Raw genomic sequence first — 13,033 nt, forward strand, 5'->3', positions numbered from 1 at the left:
TACAGCAGGTCGCCAAAGCCAACAACATAATGGAAAAAAGCCTACGGCACCTGGTATTCCCAGGCGGTCTCCCCTCCAGGTACTAACCAGGCCCGACCCTGCTTAGCATCCGAGATCGAGCGCATTCAGGGTGATGTGGCCGTAGGCGATCTTGCATCCTACTTACAACTCTCTTGACAAAAGCCAAGGTGGTCACCTCGGGCAATCAAGAGGAAAAATACAGCAGGTCGCCAAAGCCAACAACATAATGGAAAAAAGCCTACGGCACCTGGTATTCCCAGGCGGTCTCCCATCCAGGTACTAACCAGGCCCGACGCTGCTTAGCATCCGAGATCAGACGAGATCGAGCGCATTCAGAGTGATGTGGCTGTAGGCGATCTTGCACCCTACTTACAACTCTCTTGACAAAAGCCAAGGTGGTCACCTCGGGCAATCGAGAGGAAAAATACAGCAGGTCGCCAATGCCAACAACATAATGGAAAAAAGCCTACGGCACCTGGTATTCCCAGGCGGTCTCCCGTCCAGGTACTAACCATGCCGGACCCTGCTTAGCATCTGAGATCAGACGAGATCGAGCGCATTCAGAGTGATGTGGCTGTAGGCGATCTTGCACCCTACTTACAACTCTCTTGACAAAAGCCAAGGTGGTCACCTCTTGCAATCGAGATGAAAAATACAGCAGGTCGCCAAAGTCAACAACATAATGGAAAAAAGCCTACGGCACCTGGTATTCCCAGTCGGGCTCCCATCCAGGTAGTAACCAGGCCTGACCCTGCTTAGCATCCGAGATCAGACGAGATCGAGCGCAATCAGGGTGATGTGGCCGTAGGCGATCTTTCACCCTACTTACAACTCTCTTGACAAAAGCCAATGTGGTCACCTCGGGAAATCGAGATGAAAAATACAGCAGGTCGCCAAAGCCAACAACATAATGGAAAAAAGCCTATGGCACCTTGTATTCCCAGGCGGTCACCCATCCAGGTACTAAGCAGGCCCGACCCTGTTTAGCATCCGAGATCAGACGAGATCGAGCGCATTCAGGGTAATGTGGCCGTAGGCAATTTTGTACCCTACTTACAAATCTCTTGACAAAAGCCAAGGTGGTCACCTCGGGCAATCGAGAGGAAAAATACAGCAGGTCACCAAAGCCAACAACATAATGGAAAAAAGCCTACGGCACCTAGTATTCGCAGGCGGTCTCCCATCCAGGTACTAACCCGGCCCGACCATGCTTAGCATCCGAGATCAGACGAGATCGTGCGCATTCAGGGTGATGTGGCCGTAGGCAATCTTGCACCCTACTTACAACTCTCTTGACAAAAGCCAAGGTGGTCACCTCGGGCAATCGAGAGGAAAAATACAGCAGGTCGCCAAAGCCAACAACATAATGGAAAAAAGCCTACGGCACCTGGTATTCCCAGGCGGTCTCCCATCCAGGTACTAACCAGGCCCGACCCTGCTTAGCATCCGAGATCAGACAAGATCGAGCGCATTCAGGGTGAAGTGACCGTAGGCGATCTTGCACCCTACTTACAACTCTCTTGACAAAAGCCAAGGTGGTCACCTCTTGCAAACGAGAGGAAAAATACAGCAGGTCGCCAAAGCCAACAACATAATGGAAAAAAGCCTACGGCACCTGGTATTCCCAGGCGGTCTCCCATCCAGGTACTAACCAGGACCGACCCTGCTTAGCATCCGAGATCAGACGAGATCGAGCGCATTCAGGGTGATGTGGCCGTAGGCGATCTTGCATCCTACTTACAACTCTCTTGACAAAAGCCAAGGTGGTCACCTCGAGCAATCGAGAGGAAAAATACAGCAGGTCGCCAAAGCCAACAACATAATGGAAAAAAGCCTACGGCACCTGGTATTCCCAGGCGGTCTCCCATCCAGGTACTAACCAGGCCCGACGCTGCTTAGCATCCGAGATCAGACGAGATCGAGCGCATTCAGGGTGATGTGGCCATAGGCGATCTTGCACCCTACTTACAACTCTCTTGACAAAAGCCAAGGTGGTCACCTCGGGCAATCGAGAGGAAAAATACAGCCAGTCGCCAATGCCAACAACATAATGGAAAAAAGCCTACGGCACCTAGTATTCCCAGGCGGTCTCCCATCCAGGTACTAACCAGGCCAGCCCCTGCTTAGCATCCGAGATCAGACGAGATCGAGCGCATTCAGGGTGATGTGGCTGTAGGCGATCTTGCACCCTACTTACAACTCTCTTGACAAAAGCCAAGGTGGTCACCTCTTGCAATCGAGAGGAAAAATACAACAGGTCGCTAAAGCCAACAATATAATGGAAAAAAGCCTACGGCACCTGGTATTCCCAGGCGGTCTCCGATGCAGGTACTAACCAGGCCCGACCCTGCTTAGCATCCGAGATCAGACGAGATCGAGCGCATTCAGGGTGATGTGGCCGTAGGTGATTTTGCTCCCTACTTACAACTCTCTTGACAAAAGCCAAGGTGGTCACCTCGGGCAATCGAGAGGAAAAATACAGCAGGTCGCCAAAGCCAACAACATAATGGAAAAAAGCCTACGGCACCTGGTATTCCCAGGCGGTCTCCCATCCAGGTACTAACCAGGCCCGACCCTGCTTAGCATCCAAGATCAGACGAGATCGAGCACATTCAGGGTGATGTGGCCGTAGGCGATCTTGCACCCTACTTACAACTCTCTTGACAAAAGCCAAGGTGGTCACCTCGGGCAATCGAGATGGAAAATACAGCAGGTCGCCAAAGTCAACAACATAATGGAAAAAAGCCTACGGCACCTGGTATTCCCAGTCGGGCTACCATCCAGGTACTAACCAGGCCCGACCCTGCTTAGCATCCGAGATCAGACGAGATCGAGCGCAATCAGGGTGATGTGGCCGTAGGCGATCTTTCACCCTACTTACAACTCTCTTGACAAAAGCCAATGTGGTCACCTCGGGCAATCGAGATGAAAAATACAGCAGGTCGCCAAAGCCAACAACATAATGGAAAAAAGCCTATGGCACCTTGTATTCCCAGGCGGTCACCCATCCAGGTACTAAGCAGGCCCGACCCTGTTTAGCATCCGAGATCAGACGAGATCGAGCGCATTCAGGGTAATGTGGCCGTTGGCAATTTTGTACCCTACTTACAAATCTCTTGACAAAAGCCAAGGTGGTCACCTCGGGCAATCGAGAGGAAAAATACAGCAGGTCACCAAAGCCAACAACATAATGGAAAAAAGCCTATGGCATCTGGTATTCCCAGGCGGTCTCCCATCCAGGTACTAACCAGGCCCGACCCTGCTTAGCATCCGAGATCAGACGAGATCGAGCGCATTCAGGGTGATGTGGCCGTAGGCAATGTTGCACCCTACTTACAACTCTCTTGACAAAAGCCAAGGTGGTCACCTCGGGCAATCGAGAAGAAAAATACAGAAGGTCGCCAAAGCCAACAATATAATGGAAAAAAGCCTACGGCACCTGGTATTCCCAGGCGGTCTCCCATGCAGGTACTAACCAGACCCGACCCGACCCTGCTTAGCATCCGAGATCAGACGAGATCGAGCGCATTCAGGGTGATGTGGCCGTAGGCAATCTTGCACCCTACTTAAAACTCTCTTGACAAGCTCGAATGCCTCCTTGGGATCGGGGGATGGGTGGGACATGGAATCGCAAATCAGATCCCTGCACGGTTACCTGAGGTCCCTTCCCACTAAAGATGACTTTGAACGCTGTGTGCATCGGATTGAGGAAACATATCGGAAGGAGATTTCAGACCTGAGAAAAGATGTGGGGGTACGCTTTGATGATGTGGACAACACGGTTGATGGCCTGCGAGACGCTGTACAGTCACACGACCAGATCCTAAATGCCCACACTGTCCTGCTTCAACAACTCTCATATCAGCAGGATGACCTCGAAAACCGCAGTCGCCGCAACAACATACGCATACGGGGGATACCTGAATCGGTTGAACCCAAGAATCTACCTGCTGCGGTTACGGCCATCTTTAACCAGCTACTCCAACGACCCAAAGATGACCCGATCGAATTGGACCGGGTGCACCGTACATCGGGTCCTCGCACCCCTGACCCCTCCTTTGTCCGTGACACTCTTTGCCGTATCCATTTTTACAAAGTAAAGGAGGACATCATGAGGGCCGCCAGCACACAACAGTCGATCCTATTCAACGACACGCCTGTCATGCTCCTTCCTGATCTCTCCCGCCAAACCTTGGCGATGCGGAAATCCCTGCGACCTCTCACGCAGCTCCTTCAGGCAAGGCAAATTAAATACCAGTGGCGCTTTCCGTTCCACCTTCGAGTGCATCACGCGGGGAAAACCGCCATATTCCGTACAATAGGGGACCTGCCTACATTCCTCAGTACACTTGAACTGCCTCAGGTTACGCTGCCCGATTGGCCGTTTGCTCCGACCACACCCGGCCTTCCCTACACTCCGCAGTGGCAGAGGCGGGGCCGTAGGCGCACCCCTCGATCTCCGTTGCCTCAGGATCCTAATGGCTGATCCGTGTCTGCGGGCCCACCTGGACCAGTTTCTCTTTTTTCACTTCTGGGGCCCTCCCCTATGAAGTGCCTTGACCCTAGCGGATCGAATAGCTTTACTGCTGATTGGCCCTTTTGTTTCCGGGTTTTTGTGCCCCTCCTGGGTTGCCCTTGCCTTGCTCTCCAGTTGTTACTGTGTCCCCTCTGGTTGTTTCTATTTTATGCCGGTTTGCAGGTGCATTTGTGGATGGCCGCTGGGTGCTTTCTGTTGGTGTGTTGTTTGGTTCACTTTGCAGGTCGCAGCTATCTCTGGTTTACCCGTGGGGCCAGGGTGCGGGGAGCTGCCCGGCTTGGTGACTCAGCTCCTCGCCCCCCCCCCCCCTTTTTTTCCCTTTTTTCGTGTTTTTTGTTTTCCTTTTCGCGGGTTCTTTGTCTGTTGGTTTTCCCTTTTTTTTTTTTTTTTTTTTTTTTTTTGTTTGTGCTGTGCGCCCCACGGTGTTCCTATGGTCGCTGTGGGGCGCACCAATTTGTGCCTATCTGGCAGGCTTTTTTCCTGTATGCTGCTTCCCTTTTGGAGCCACCCAGTGGCCTTTTTTGTTTTTGTTCTACTAAATGTTGTTTTATACCAGACCTCACGGGCCTGTTTCCCACTACTGATGTTTACAACTATTGTCTTATGTATACCCCTGTTGACTCTATCGGGAACGGGTATCCCTGCATTTATTTCTCATTGCTCCCTATATGAGGTTGTTCTGCTGTTTTTTCTCTCTTTTCCTGCCTTCTTTCCTCCCTCTGTCTTCCCTCTGCTTGTGTCCTCCCACCCTCTGCCCCTCCCCTTGCCCCCCTGGCCCGACCTCTTCTCCCGCTCCCACACCCTCCAAAGGTTGCCCATAATACCACCTTTCATATTGATTCTCAGCTCCTCCCTACGGCCCCCCCATGGCTAGTGACGGCTCCATAACCTTTGCTTCCTTTAATTGTAGGGGTTTCAACACGCCTGAGAAGCGGAGCCAGACACTCTACCATTTTCACAAGAAGCGTGCGCAAATCCTGCTGCTTCAAGAAACGCATTTTCGCGCCGGAGCTATCCCAGCCCTGCGCAATAGATATTACTCACAATGGTTTCATAGTGTTAATCCTCAGACCAAGTCTAAGGGAGTGTCTGTTGCCTTTCATAAATCTTTCAACCCGGAGATCCTAGACTCTCTAATAGATAACTCAGGTCGTTATATTTTCCTGAAATTGAAGCTAAATGATTTTCTTTTTACAGTGGCTAACATCTATGTGCCGAACGTGGGCCAGGCTCGGTTCCTCTCCTCGGTCCTCACCAGACTGTCCTCCTTCGGAGGGTCAACTTTCATTCTTGGAGGTGATCTAAACGTTGCCCTCTCCCCGTCCGCAGACACATCCTCGGGTAAGTCTTCTGTTCCCCGTTCCACCTTAGCACGCATTAGATCACTTCTACATTCTTCCCATCTGGTGGATGCCTGGCGAATCCAGCATCCAACGGAAAGGGATTACAGCTACTTTTCCGTTGCACACGACTCATATAGTAGATTGGACCACTTCCTCATATCACAATCCCTGCTTGACACACCTCTCCACACTTCGATCGGTAATATTCTATGGTCTGACCATGCCCCCGTCTACCTGACTCTGGTTCGCCCCCCTGCTGTCCGTCAGGGAGCGAACTGGAGACTTAACGACAATCTGCTGCGGGACACCGTGTGTTTGGCGGATGTTTCTAAGGCCATTCGGGACTTTGTAGGTGACCATTCCTCTGACACTACCTCCCCTATGAACCAGTGGGACGCTCTAAAATGTGTGCTCAGGGGCACCCTTATACAACATGGTTCTCGCCTTAAAAAGGCCCGAGCCCATGACATACGCAGACTCCTCACTATCATTGCGGACCTCGAACCCCTCCACAAAAAGGACTTGGACCCTACTGTTTTTGTCCAGCTTTCCAATGCCCGCAGAGACCTACTCCAACTCCTAGACGCGCATTCCCTGATTGCCAGGGATAAAGCGCGGAACCACTTCTACTCTCTGGCAAACAAATGTGGTAAGCACCTGGCTAGGGTCATTCATCCTAGACCCCCGCGACATTCTATCCCCTTCCTTGTTCGACCAGACCAAACGAAAACATTTAACACTTCTGGGATATCTGCATCCTTCAGGCAATACTACTCCCAGCTCTATAACCTCCCGCATGCAACCCCCCCAGCTGGGTCCCCTTCATCTTCAGACCCCACGCAGGCTTATGTCCTGGAGACCGCTTTACCCACTGTTGACGCTGTGGACGCAGCGACCTTAGACGAGCCCCTGACTACCTTTGACTTTTTACAGGCTATTAAAGTCCTTAAAGTGGGGAAATGCCCGGGCCCTGACGGCTTTACACCCCGGTTCTACAAAACTTTTGCCCCCCAGCTTGCTCCCCTTCTGATGAAAGCCTTTAATTCGGTGGACAGTTCTATTCTCCCGTCAAAGGAATCTTTGTCTGCTAACATTTCTATTATCCCTAAACCGGGCAAAGACCCGTCCCAATGCAGCAGCTATCGGCCCATCTCCCTGCTCAATATAGATATCAAGCTATTCGCAAAAGTCCTAGCCACCCGTCTGTCTCCCCTATTGCCTAAGATTATTCATAATGATCAGGTGGGGTTTGTCCCTGGCAGGGAGGCAAGGGACAACACCACCAAGACGATACATCTCATATCCCTGATCCAACGTAAAGGTCTGAGAGCTTGCCTCTTATCCTTCGACGCCGAAAAGGCATTCGATAGGGTCAGTTGGAGGTTTCTACAGCTGTCTCTAGAACAACTTGGCCTCGGAGCTTCCTTCATATCAAAAGTAATGTCCCTATACTCCCGACCCTCGGCTACGGTCCTGGTCAACGGCACAACGTCGGCTCCCTTTGATATTGCCAACGGTACTCGGCAGGGCTGCCCCCTATCCCCCCTCCTCTTTGTCATCATCATTGAGCATTTGGCTTGTGCCATACGTCAAAACCCCTCCATTCTTGGTATTCAAACTCCGTCTGCTCATCACAAACTCTCCTTGTATGCTGATGACCTCCTAGTGTATATTCAGAATCCACACATCTCCATACCATCCCTACTTAGTGAATTTCAACGCTTTGGTATCTATAGTAACTTTAAGCTCAACATCTCTAAGACGGAAGCCCTTAACATATCCCTTACCCCCTCCACGCTGTCCCTTCTGCAATCCAACTTTTCATTTAAATGGCAGGCTAAGGGGATCTCGTACCTAGGGGTTGTTATACCCTCCAACCTAGCTGATTTGTTTTCTCTGAATTATATCCCTTTGCTTAACCGTATACGGAAAGACCTCGAGGAGTGGGGGGGATCTCCCTTGCCCTGGTTCGGACGGATTAATATCCTGAAGATGGACACTCTACCCAAGTTCCTATACTTATCTCAAACAATACCCATCCACGTCCCCAAATCGTTTTTTACCTCCCTACGCTCGCTGGCAATCAGATTCTTGTGGAGCCGGGGCCTCCCCAGGGTTAAATTTAAACTACTGACGATCCCGAAGACTTTGGGAGGCACAGGCCTCCCTGACTTTGAGACTTACCATAAGGCCACTCATATGACTCGCATCATTGAGTGGTTCTCTCGCCCTTCCTGCAAGGCCTCGGTGTCTGTTGAACAGGACCTTTCCCCTGTAGATCTCCGAGCCCTTCCATGGGGTTATAACCTGGGCTACTCTCGTATGACCTCCTTGTCCCCTCTGACTTTGGCCTCTCTGACGATGTGGTACAGGACGGGACTAAACTCCACTCTCTCCTCGGACCCGGGCCCCTTGACGTCCCTCTTTGACCATCCTGCTTTGCCACAAAGTGCGGGGGCGGCCTCCCTAGGACCTTTTAAGCGCACAGATTGGCCGCAGGCCCGTAACTTTGTGCACCCCTCTCAGGGCACCCCGGTCTCTGTGACAGAATCCGGTGATTGGCTCACGGCCCTACATGTGTCCGCATTTGCCAAACGACTACACTCCTCCTCTCAGATACATCGCAAACTTACCATTTTCGAGGAACTGTGTTCGCTCCCTGAAACTCCCAAACACTTACTGTCCTCCTTATATAACCTACTACAGACTTTAGCACATGATCAACTCCCACATTACACCAGGCTGTGGTCTGCGGATTTGGGTGAGGACATCTCTGTGCCGGAATGGCATACCTCTTTTCATTTCACACATAAGTCAACAATCTCCTGCTACTCCCAAGAAAAGAACTACAAGCTATTATCCAGGTGGTACAGGGATCCTGCTACTTTGCACAGGATTTTCCCGTCTACCCCGGCCACCTGTTGGCGCTGTGAAGCTTCAGTCGGAACTTACATGCATGTCTGGTGGGACTGTGAGAGGATCCGCCCCTTCTGGACACAGGTTTTTGAATGTTACAATCTCTTGGCTGATACCCCGGTTCCTATCTCTCCAAAAATTGCATTACTCTCTATTCTGCCAGGGTCTATTAAATCACAGAGACAAAGGTTGCTCCGTTTCTTTATGTCCTCCGCTAGGCAGCTGATACCTGCCTATTGGAAGACGACGACCACCCCCCCATTGTCACGGTGGGTATCGATTATGAATGACACCATGAGAATGGAGGAGATGTTGGCACTGGACAATGACACTTACACCAAATTTGTTTCTCAGTGGTCAATCTGGCTCCGCTTCTCTTCTTCTGACACTTTAATGAACCAAATCCTAAACGCATGAGGACGCTGTGGGCTCTCCCTTACCCTACCCCCCCTACCCAAATTCCTTCCCCCCTCCCCCCTTCCTCCCCCTTTTTTCTTCCTCTTCTTCTGCTATTTAGCTTTCCCCTACACTGCCTTGCTCCTCTTTACTTTGCTCCTTTCTCTCCTCTCTTCCTTTCTGTTCTTTCTTTTTTTTATGATCTTGTCTAAAAACTGCATCATGTAGTAACCCATGGGTGCTTCTCCCTACTGTGACCTTAGGGATCGGAGCACAGGCCGTCTTTTCTACTCTCCAAGCCTGCTGTCAGGGACCGGCTGTGGCCGTTTGTCGTTAGCCGGTCTCCTGTAATTGTACCTCAGTTACTGTTTCTGTCTGCATATGCCTCATGATGGTTACTGTTTATTGTTTTTTTTTTATTTGACATGTCTTAATAAAAATATTTTCAACACTAAAACTCTCTTGACAAAAGCCAAGGTGGTCACCTCGGGCAATCGAGAGGAAAAATACAGCAGGTCGCCAAAGCCAACAACATAATGGAAAAAAGCCTACGGCACCTGGTATTCCCAGGCGGTCTCCCATCCAGGTACTAACCAGGCCCGACCCTGCTTAGCATCCGAGATCAGACGAGATCGAGCGCATTCAGGGTGATGTGGCCGTAGGCGATCTTGTACACTACTTACAACACTCTTGACAAAAGCCAAGGTGGTCACCTCGGGCAATCGAGAGGAAAAATACAGCAGGTCGCCAAAGCCAACAACATAATGGAAAAAAGCCTATGGCACCTGGTATTCCCAGGCGGTCTCCCATCCAGGTACTAACCAGGCCCGACGCTGCTTAGCATCCGAGATCAGACGAGATCGAGCGCATTCAGGGTGATGTAGCCGTAGGCAACATTGCACCCTACTTACAACTCTCTTGACAAAAGCCAAGGTGGTCACCTCGGGCAATCGAGAAGAAAAATACAGCAGGTCGCCAAAGCCAACAACATAATGGAAAAAAGCCTACGGCACCTGGTATTCCCAGGCGGTCTCCCATGCAGGTACTAACCAGACCCGACCCTGCTTAGCATCCGAGATCAGACGAGATCGGGCGCATTCAGGGTGATGTGGCCGTAGGCGATCTTGCACCCTACTTACAACTCTCTTGACAAAAGCCAAGGTGGTCACCTCGGGCAATCGAGAGGAAAAATACAGCAGGTCGCCAAAGCCAACAACATAATGGAAAAAAGCCTACGGCACCTGGTATTCCCAGGCGGTCTCCCATCCAGGTACTAACCAGGCCCGACCCTGCTTAGCATCAGAGATCAGACGAGATCGAGCACATTCAGGGTGATGTGGCCGTAGGCGATCTTGCACCCTACTTACAACTCTCTTGACAAAAGCCAAGGTGGTCACCTCGGGCAATCGAGAGGAAAAATACAGCAGGTCGCCAAAGCCAACAACATAATGGAAAAAAGCCTACGGCACCTGGTATTCCCAGGCGGTCTCCCATCCAGGTACTAACCAGGCCCGACCCTGCTTAGCATCCGAGATCAGACGAGATCGAGCGCATTCAGGGTGAAGTGGCCGTAGGCGATCTTGCACCCTACTTACAACTCTCTTGACAAAAGCCAAGGTGGTCACCTCGGGCAATCAAGAGGAAAAATACGACTTCCGGTTCCGGCGCCGCATGGAGTGACTGCTCTCCTCCTCGGCTCCCGCATCACGGCCCCCAAATCTGCTATTAAATCCCGCTGAGCGGCCGGGCACCTGCGGAACACCCCCCCGGAGGCATCCCACACGATCATGGACCGGTTCCTGGAGAAAACCGGACCGCGAGCACACGCGCCGTCCGCGACCGCGGCGCGGCCGCAAATCGAGGCCCCGGCTTCGGCCTACTCGGCCCCCTTATCTCCACAACGCGCAGCAGACATGGAGGTGAGCACTGATACTGTGCCCCCCCCTCTCCACAAGCACTACCAGCCTCTCCAGCCCCTCCATCACAGAGCAGCCTCTCCACGCAGCCTGCAGGGGACTCCACCACAGAGCGCATTGCCCAGGCCGTGGCCGCACTATTATCCCCCATGATCACGGCATCGGTGGAAAAAGCTGTAAATGCTGGCATGCAGCAGCTCAAGGCCCAAATAGGCGAACACCACACCAGACTGAATGATTTGGAACACCGTCTGTCGGACATAGAGGAAGAACTTTACCAGGCCCAAGCCACGGAACGCTCCCAGGACAGAACAAATCAATATGTTCTACAGAAGCTTGATGACCTGGAAAACAGGGCCAGACGGAGCAACCTGCGATTCGTAGGGATCCCCGAGTCGCTACAGTCTTCGGAGCTGTCTAACTTCTGCGCGGTACGCATCCCAGAAGCCCTTGGCCTTCCCGGCCCTTGTACGGTCGAACGCGCACATCGTATGGGTCAACCGGCACCAGAACGCAAGTCACCTAGACCTATCATCGCAAAGTACCTAAACTACTCAGACAAGGCCCTGATCCTGCAGAAATTCAGGCAAACACGCTCTCTACAGGTCGATGGGATCAAGGTCCTATTCTTTGCCGATTATTCCATCGAGGTCTCCAAGAAAAGAAAGGCATTCCAACAGGTATGCTCGGAACTCTTTAATATGCAACTTAAATTTTCCCTGGCCTTCCCGGCTATTCTTCGCCTAAAGGCCCCGAACGGTGACCAACTAACTTTCCAGGACCCCTCTGAAGCCGAAGCTTTTCTCCGCTCCCTACACCAGGGTGCACACCCTCACACCCCTTCCAAAGCATCACCGCTCAACCGCGCTCTGGATCAGAGGAGCCCCCGGAAGGACTCACCCAAACGCTTCAGGTCTGCTGCCCCTGATACCCGCCATCGGGACGTCCCTCGTTGATGACATTTCAGCCCTCCTGGATCCATCTCTCCTCACCTTTTAGGTGACCTTCTCGCCAGGTCAGTCAACCTGACATATTTTTGTGAGTTACTATGTTGTTATTTTTTTCCTTTTTCTGTTATCGCCCAAGCTTGCTCACGGTCCAGCCTGTTGATACTTGACTACCTCGGCCTTCAGCGCTGCCCCCATCCAATGGGCACACCATCAGTGCCACTGGCTACCTATGTTCTATTTGACGCCCTGGCCTAACTATACCAGGAGTTCCCACCGCTCCTGATCTCGCTGCTCTTTTTCTTTTTTATCTTGCGGCCACCTGCCTTATCTTTTTTTTTTCTCTATATAATACCGTATTTTTCTTTCCTTTTTTGTGATAGTGCACTCTGCCTTTCCTTTTATTATTCAGTTTCTTTTTTCTCCACCCTTGGGTCCTCATATATGTACTGTTTTACACTAATGTGGGTTTGTTGCTTTATTACGTATGTTTATTACACTGTGCCTTACTCCTCCTGGAATCACTGCGTATGCTTACTGCCGCAACATGGCACGCGCCCTTTTTGGCTCTAGGGGCGTACCCGCACCCTTGCTCGATTTTTTTTTTTTTTTAGACACATTGCCCGGACACTCGCGTCCTATACCTCTGGGCCGTGCACTGGGGGCTGGCCTACACAGTGACTCCATGCGGAAAAAAGTGAAGTTCTCTCCAGTGTATATGTTTATGTTTTTGTTTATATTTCAATTTGCTCCACTCCTTTACTGCCCCCCTCCCCCTCCTTACCTCAGTGCCAGTGTCTCCTTCCTGAACATCCTATTTCCCTTGTCCCACATTACTTCCAGGTCCATTTTCTCCCAGCAACAATTTCTTCTGCCTTGCCCACCGGCTGGCGATTATTTTCTAAAGCCTGCCCATTTCTTCTTCTCGTCACCCCTGACATAAGAATAGTCTCATGG

General features: G+C 51.4%; 10 non-coding genes and 11 pseudogenes across 10 annotated transcripts; all 21 read right to left on the reverse strand.

Annotated features, from left to right (window-relative positions):
* Window positions 1–38: 38 nt before the first annotated feature.
* Window positions 39–147, reverse strand: LOC143979183 (5S ribosomal RNA; annotated as a pseudogene).
* A 109-nt stretch (window positions 148–256) lies between these two features.
* Window positions 257–375, reverse strand: LOC143977337 (5S ribosomal RNA). The gene has a single exon (XR_013273621.1). It is a non-coding gene; the product is annotated as a 5S ribosomal RNA (ribosomal RNA).
* Window positions 376–484: 109 nt separating this feature from the next.
* Window positions 485–603, reverse strand: LOC143979556 (5S ribosomal RNA; annotated as a pseudogene).
* A 109-nt stretch (window positions 604–712) lies between these two features.
* LOC143978672 (5S ribosomal RNA) lies at window positions 713–831 on the reverse strand (annotated as a pseudogene).
* A 109-nt stretch (window positions 832–940) lies between these two features.
* LOC143978738 (5S ribosomal RNA) lies at window positions 941–1,059 on the reverse strand (annotated as a pseudogene).
* Window positions 1,060–1,168: 109 nt separating this feature from the next.
* LOC143978235 (5S ribosomal RNA) lies at window positions 1,169–1,287 on the reverse strand (annotated as a pseudogene).
* A 109-nt stretch (window positions 1,288–1,396) lies between these two features.
* LOC143977151 (5S ribosomal RNA) lies at window positions 1,397–1,515 on the reverse strand. The gene has a single exon (XR_013273436.1). It is a non-coding gene; the product is annotated as a 5S ribosomal RNA (ribosomal RNA).
* A 109-nt stretch (window positions 1,516–1,624) lies between these two features.
* On the reverse strand, window positions 1,625–1,743 carry LOC143976350 (5S ribosomal RNA). Its single transcript, XR_013272661.1, has one exon. It is a non-coding gene; the product is annotated as a 5S ribosomal RNA (ribosomal RNA).
* A 109-nt stretch (window positions 1,744–1,852) lies between these two features.
* LOC143976875 (5S ribosomal RNA) lies at window positions 1,853–1,971 on the reverse strand. Its single transcript, XR_013273167.1, has one exon. It is a non-coding gene; the product is annotated as a 5S ribosomal RNA (ribosomal RNA).
* A 109-nt stretch (window positions 1,972–2,080) lies between these two features.
* LOC143978667 (5S ribosomal RNA) lies at window positions 2,081–2,199 on the reverse strand (annotated as a pseudogene).
* A 109-nt stretch (window positions 2,200–2,308) lies between these two features.
* LOC143978186 (5S ribosomal RNA) lies at window positions 2,309–2,427 on the reverse strand (annotated as a pseudogene).
* Window positions 2,428–2,536: 109 nt separating this feature from the next.
* On the reverse strand, window positions 2,537–2,655 carry LOC143976692 (5S ribosomal RNA). The gene has a single exon (XR_013272989.1). It is a non-coding gene; the product is annotated as a 5S ribosomal RNA (ribosomal RNA).
* A 109-nt stretch (window positions 2,656–2,764) lies between these two features.
* Window positions 2,765–2,883, reverse strand: LOC143977629 (5S ribosomal RNA; annotated as a pseudogene).
* Window positions 2,884–2,992: 109 nt separating this feature from the next.
* Window positions 2,993–3,111, reverse strand: LOC143979065 (5S ribosomal RNA; annotated as a pseudogene).
* A 109-nt stretch (window positions 3,112–3,220) lies between these two features.
* LOC143977434 (5S ribosomal RNA) lies at window positions 3,221–3,339 on the reverse strand. Its single transcript, XR_013273712.1, has one exon. It is a non-coding gene; the product is annotated as a 5S ribosomal RNA (ribosomal RNA).
* A 109-nt stretch (window positions 3,340–3,448) lies between these two features.
* On the reverse strand, window positions 3,449–3,572 carry LOC143978854 (5S ribosomal RNA; annotated as a pseudogene).
* Window positions 3,573–9,758: 6,186 nt separating this feature from the next.
* On the reverse strand, window positions 9,759–9,877 carry LOC143976839 (5S ribosomal RNA). The gene has a single exon (XR_013273132.1). It is a non-coding gene; the product is annotated as a 5S ribosomal RNA (ribosomal RNA).
* A 109-nt stretch (window positions 9,878–9,986) lies between these two features.
* LOC143977769 (5S ribosomal RNA) lies at window positions 9,987–10,105 on the reverse strand (annotated as a pseudogene).
* Window positions 10,106–10,214: 109 nt separating this feature from the next.
* LOC143976369 (5S ribosomal RNA) lies at window positions 10,215–10,333 on the reverse strand. Its single transcript, XR_013272679.1, has one exon. It is a non-coding gene; the product is annotated as a 5S ribosomal RNA (ribosomal RNA).
* A 109-nt stretch (window positions 10,334–10,442) lies between these two features.
* LOC143977011 (5S ribosomal RNA) lies at window positions 10,443–10,561 on the reverse strand. The gene has a single exon (XR_013273298.1). It is a non-coding gene; the product is annotated as a 5S ribosomal RNA (ribosomal RNA).
* A 109-nt stretch (window positions 10,562–10,670) lies between these two features.
* Window positions 10,671–10,789, reverse strand: LOC143979894 (5S ribosomal RNA). The gene has a single exon (XR_013274106.1). It is a non-coding gene; the product is annotated as a 5S ribosomal RNA (ribosomal RNA).
* Window positions 10,790–13,033: the final 2,244 nt, after the last annotated feature.

This window comes from Lithobates pipiens, unplaced genomic scaffold (genome assembly GCF_037356315.1).
Source record: "Lithobates pipiens isolate NorthernLeopardFrog02 unplaced genomic scaffold, aLitPip1_a1.2 Scaffold_13, whole genome shotgun sequence".
Classification (NCBI taxonomy): domain Eukaryota; kingdom Metazoa; phylum Chordata; class Amphibia; order Anura; family Ranidae; genus Lithobates; species Lithobates pipiens.